The following is a 6,625-nucleotide window of genomic DNA, read 5'->3' on the forward strand; positions in this document are numbered from 1 at the left end:
TCATAATTCTGGTCTGAAGATCTGATTTGTGATCCAGATTCCAAAATTACCTAATGCAATTGTGATATTTGACTTGCCAATGAAATTCAATAGCAGAAGATTGTCTTTAAGGTGTATATGAAGCAAGATTTTCCAAGATAGTGGCTATTCAAAATGCTTAAGGTGGGCCAGAAGTGGTGGAGGCAACGGGCAATGCCTCATGATCTCAAGCTCCCCAGCATCTCCCCCTCTTCTCCTGCCTCCTCAGTATCCTCACCAGACAGTCCAGGAGCCAGCAAGCTGTCAGCTAAGCTAGACTCTGTCTTGTCTTTGCATAACTCAGCACTGCAAACAAACATGATTCCTGGCAGAGGGGTTTTCTTCCTCTTTTAATACCAATACATTAGTTTACTGATCAGGGAGCAGTCCTTATGGCTTCCTCTGAGGGCCAAGCTACAAGTGACGAATGACACTTGAATGGCAAGTGTATTTGTCCCTGTTCACTTGCCCTCCACTCAATCCACTTGCCGTTCAAGTGTCATTCGTCACTTGTAGCTTGGCCCTGAGTCCTTCATTGGGTTCTTTCTCGCAGATGAGGGAGGCAAATTAAAAATTGACCAATCAAGGACTCTCTCTCAGATGAAGAAATGTTATGGCTATCAGACCCCAAATGAACTAGTGTACCATCTTTATTTTCACTATTCAGAGTCAGGCCTCTACAATAGAATAAATCCAGGATATCTTTTTTGCAGACACTCATTTCATTCTGAACATTTGGACCTGCCCTTTCAGACTCAGAAGGCAGCCATTTTCTATTAGTAAGAGAGGAACGTAGGAGAAGAGGATTTAGGTATGTATCCCACAACAGAATCTTGCTGATTCTGAATAAGGAGAGTAGCTTCTCTGTAATTGTGAAAGAGAAGGAAAATACTGACCTTCCCCTTGGCTCTGAAGATCACCTATCCTCAGCAGGCAGATGGTGGGAGGATTTTTTTTTTAATTGCTGGCAGTGATGGTGTGATGTCACTTCTGGGGAAAACCTGGACATGATATCAGTCTTCTGTAGGAATCATTGGAGACACCATGGTTTTGCCATGGAGTTTCTGGCAATTCCTAGAGAGGACTGAGGTAACTTCCAGGGTTTTCCTAGAATTGGTCCCGTTGTCATCAACAGCGCCTGTGTCTAGGTTTGCCAACCTCCAGGTGGGAGGCTTGAATTCTCCTGGAATTACAACTAATCTCCATGCTACAGGGATCAGTACCCCTAGAGGAAATGGCAGCTTTCGAGGACGGACTGTATGGCATCATATCTCTGCTGAGCTCCGTCTTCTGAAAAGCATTGAGAACATGTGCAGCATGTTGGGAAAATTCTGGAAATTTGGGGGTGGAGAGCTTGGGAATTTTCCCAACATGCTGCACATGTTCTCAATGTTTTTCAGAAGTTGTAGACCAAAATTATTACCTTCTGAAAGCAAAGGTGTTGGGCCTCCTAAAGTCTCGTCTGAAACCAGCAGCCCTTAATCTAATTTGGGCTGGTTATATGTAGTTAATTAGCCACTTGTGAGGGAGTGCCTTTGACTTCTTCATGTTGCTAAAACCTTCCTTGATTTGTATTCATTTAGAACATGCAAAACAAGTTCTTGAGCTAGGGTTTTGGTGAGTTCTAGATCAAATTGTCCTTTGACTCAGAAACTTTGCTGTTTTGATTAGTGTTCAGTAATTGGTTGGGGGACATGTGGTAGGTTTTATTCTTTGCATCTGGTATTCTTACCATTGGAAATGCATGAGCAAAAGGAGAGGTTGCATTAGGTTGTCACTTGCATAGATAATCAAATGTTAAGGAACTGTATTGCTGTGATTCCCCCCATCCTTTTCATTCAGTGAACAAAGGCACTTTTTAAGAAACTCATCCTGAACACAATCGGAATGATAGCTACAGCCTCTACTCATAGGTTCATAGAACTGAAAGGCTTTTCTGCCAACAGAAATTTTTGTATCTTTCACGAAGATAAAATGGTTCTTTGCTTTGGCCCTTCCTTCATTCCCAGCATAAGCTGACTGTTTCGCAAAAGGCAGGAGTTGATATTCCATCCTACCTGGCATCTCTAGTCAAAAGGGTTAGGTAGGTAGAAGGTGATGTGAGAGATCCTGAGGCCCCAGAGGGCTGCTACCAGCTAGATAACACTGACATTGCTAGACCAATTGTCTGACTTAATAAAAGGAAGCTTTATATGTTCATGTATGTGTAAAAGTCCAGAAGCTGGGGAGAATTAGGGTATTTTTTGGATGGGGACCACAGTTATAACGGAAGGAGGATTTCTCTTTCATGCCATTTTCCTGATGCAAATTCATACTTTTCCTGCAATGCGTCTTTGTGTGTATATATGTGTGTGACAGAAAGATCAAGGAAAATAGGATGGGCTAGACCTAATCCAAATTCCTCCTCCTGTCAGTCCTAAGGTGGCAGTCCCTGGCTGTTAGATCCCCAAGCCCCTCACAGCAAGCAAGCAGGTGCATTAGTTGAATAAACTTTATTTAGAGATCTATTCAGTTCAGGTATGCACTCATAGGTAGAAGTTGGCAGAAGTGATTATTCAAACAATAGGACTACTAATTATAGGGGACGTTCTCCCACCCACTGGCCCATTTGCATTCAGGCATGAAAACCCAAAAAGTTACATGGGAACAAAGTAGTTTAGTCTAGACAAAGTACAGAATGGAATCATTCCCTCCTGTTAAAAGATACATTTCAGTACACAGCTGCAGCTTCAGTCCAAGGACACTCAGAAGTGAAAGTGCATATTTCTTAGAGATAACAAAGAGGCCACTTTCTCCTTTGGAATTTAGTAATAGCAGTCTAGACACCCTCAGGTGACTTATATAAAATGCATAAGATACAGTATTTAATTTTGGCATTATATCAGTATGAGTTTAAGATGCCATGTAAGATGCAGAACACAACAATGGCATGGATGCTTGCACACATGACACCTTCAGTGGTTGCTTGTTAGCCTTTCACGAAACCTTGGGACTATGGGAGATCAAAATAACCTATGTTGTGTCTAGTTTGGCATTCTGAAAGTGGCATAAATGACATGGCTAATGAAGCTGTGAAGTTTTAGCTTGAAAGAACGTAAAAACAGTCAGAAGCCTGATTTGGTTCTGTACTTGAATATTCATGTGTGTGTCGTTTTCTTTATGTGCATCATTTCTCATAAGTAGTGGCCATGTTCACACAAAATCTGGCTTTCCCTCTCCTTTTTCAACTTGTATCTGATTTGAGAGTTTTATATTCTCTTTCTTTCTCCACCCATAAATTGCAAAGCACTTATTATGTGAAATCCAATAATACGTTTTGCTGCTAGCAGCAGAAATACTGGTTTATATTGTTAACTAACAGCAGAAGACTGATTTAAGGACACCACTGTCGCAGAGTACCAGGAGTTAGGCAAAGTTTCACCAGTAGGCATTATTACTCACTCAAGGAAGCAGGCTTTTGGGGATCTCATTGGAAGAGATCTGTAGAGTCTACATATGGGTATTCAGGCATTCATGGTAATCTCTCATCAAGGGAGATGCATTTGGGAGAAAGATACTTCAGAGCAGAGCTTTTTGTAGCAGTACTCGCTGGTACTGAGTTCTGGTTCCTTTGGAGGGGAGACTTTCCAAGTCCTGGAAAATTGGTGGAAATCAGTTCAACCTTATATATGAGTACCACTTTAATTTAAAAAAAAAACTAGTTCAGAGCAAATTGGCACCCAGAAGTATAGCCATAAGCAGTAAAATCTAGCCTTGGAGAATGGTACTATTTTATATCCTGAGGTAAAAAGTGCCCTCTGGTTATCCAGAGAAAGGAAATTCTGACTAACTGCAAGTTCCACTTTTGAAAGCTAGAGAAAAGTCTGTCCACCCAACTGACTGCTTCAGCTTAGGCTGCACCTCAGAGGCACATGAAGGGGATCTGTGTATATGGTCTCAAGATGTCCTCACAACGTTTTGTTAATGCTTGAATTGTTGCAAAGTTCCATGGGCAATTCTTTTACTATTGTCATTGGTCTGTTTTAAGCGATTTTGAACTCCAGATATAAAGATCTTTATGCTAGTTATTTCAAAAGCTACAGCCTGGTTTTCAGGGGGGCAGGGGGAGGCTGGTGAGCTTGAGGCAGCGTCCTAGACTTCTGCCTCAAAGTTCAGCCTTCAGAATCTCACTGACTTAAATAGGGCAAGCGTGTTTATGTCAAGGTGCTTCTGGTTGGCCTGGGTAGATGGGGGCATAGACAGAATCTGAGTACCTTCCTTCAGGAGGAGGCACTTTCACACAGGTGAAGACTGCTCTCTGGCCCCTGATGATGAAAATTTACAGGACACAAAAACACATTTGGGTCATGAGATTGTAAATCACGTGCATTAGTTTTAAATGCTTATTGTCAAGAGTTGAGTGCTTGTATTTGTAAGAAGTCACACTGCTGAATATTTTTCCCCTCATAAATTTACTCTTGGTTTAAAAATTTTGTATGTAAAGTAATGTCTGGTTTTCCAGACACATTTTTAAAACTGTTGATAGAATTTACAATTTGAGCTTTTTTTATAGTTTCATTGTAATTTGCTGTAGCCTTCATGCATCAAGTGAACAGGTGCCTTTAACTTGAAAATCCCACTGGATCAGACTTGAGGCATGGCTGACGTTCAACAAGCTGCAAAATAGAAGGCCGTAGGCTATCTTGCTATGATACGAATATAAAAGCACTATAGATCTGCAGCAAAGAAATGCCTAAGGGATACCAAGAACAGAGATTATTTTGTATTCCACATTTTGTTATGGAAGTATGAAGTAATGTTGAATTTCTCAGTTCTTAAAGGATGATCCCATGAGCCAGTATTTTCAGATTTCAGCTCATAGGTTTAGATTTAAGAATCCTAGCGTGAATGCTATGCTGAGACCTGTTGCCACCTAAGTGCTATGTCAGACTGCGTTGCGGCTTAATAATCACACACGACACTTTCATGGGTTGGAAATGGCAATGCTATATGGAGCATTGGCCTGGCATCTGGGCAGGATCCCCATTGGCATTGTAGGCCTGGCTGCCAACCGATGCATCACCCGCCAGCCTGCCGCTGGCACCTCGGCACGTTGTTCCATCGCTGGCCCTGCCATGCAACCCTTGCCTCCAGATCCGTTGGGGTGAGCAGTCCCGCCGGCCCACTCACCCTGTTGGGATCTGGCCCAATGCCTCAAAAACCGCCAACCCATAAAGTTGTGACAGAGCCCCCTCAGTAGCTCTAACAGCAGAGGGTGGGAGGGTAACAAGCTGCTCCTGCAGATGCTCGGGTGCAAATGGCGCTGACCATGTGGCTGGACCAGCGCTGGATGGACGCTCCTCCTCCTCCTCTTCATCCCGCCTCCACTCCGTCCTGCACCAGGTGCCAACTCAGCTTGCCGGTAAGTCAGCAGCTTCCTTATAGCACACCTTTCCACTTTCAACATTACTTTAATGGAACCGCTGTCTCACATTGTTCCCATTCTCTTGTTCTGTACAAGAGGATTATGGAAAATTATATGAGGTCACCTGGCCCCCAGTATAATCGTGTCACAGTTCAGTCTTTTCCCCAAGGGGCATTTTTATTGGTTCTGGCCTCATACTGCATCAATTTTGCTTGAGTTCTGCACGCACAGGCAAAATACCCTGATTCAGTCTCCAGACTGCTTTCCAGATATTTTGCGACTGCCACAAAATGTATCTTTCACTAGCTTTTCTGCAGTGTTTTTCCCTGCACATATACCCCAAATTTTTTCCCCAGCAACTTTTTTTTTTTTAAGTATCGAATGCTTTCTTTGGTGTGAGGCCTGGCGCTGTTCCCCTTTCACCATCCCCTTTATTCCCCTGCATCCTGATTGGCTGAACAGCAACCAATCAAGTTTTTTTCCTGAATTAAAAAAAATGAAATAGCAATGTTGCAACACTGGCGTCATAAAAAAGACCAAAAAAAATCCTTTGTGTGTTTCCTTAGCAATCAGCTGAGGAAACTGAGCAGTCCTAGCTTGCAGCAGAATTGGGGCATTTTTCTAGTGCAGAAATAAAAAAGAGACACCACTTTGGTTCAAGGTAGAATTAAAAAATCGAAGCAGTATGGGGCCGGAACTGATGTATAAAGCGGATCCAATCTTCGTGCGCTGGACATGCAGAAAGCCCAATGTAAAGTTCACCATGTGGAAGAGGCCTTCCTTTTCTTTGCAATTACAGCTTTTATGAAACATGATTTTGGCAACACAATAAAGGTAATTCATAGTTAGGCTTCATTTTCATCTACTGCTTTAAATCAATGGGCTTGATACAAAGGTTTTCTTCCACTAATGTGGAAGAACTGTTCCACCAGTTCCTTGCGCTGGAGAAATGTTCCCATCAGTAATGGAATGGAACCATTGGAGGCAGCTCCTTGTATTTCAGAATAAACAGAGTGTATGTTTACAGTTCCAGTTTTTAGTGACATTCATCCAGGAAAAATTTTATATCCAGTAATAAAATCTGTACAATTAATTTTTTTCTTGTGCAGATCATAGAGAGGTTCTTCTGAATTCTGGAGAATTCTGAATACATTTTTAAAAGAAGGGGATAGAGTTCTACGCTGCATTAATTAAATTAGAATC

The sequence above is a fragment of the Eublepharis macularius genome, chromosome 11 (assembly GCF_028583425.1).
Source record: "Eublepharis macularius isolate TG4126 chromosome 11, MPM_Emac_v1.0, whole genome shotgun sequence".
NCBI lineage: Eukaryota > Metazoa > Chordata > Lepidosauria > Squamata > Eublepharidae > Eublepharis > Eublepharis macularius.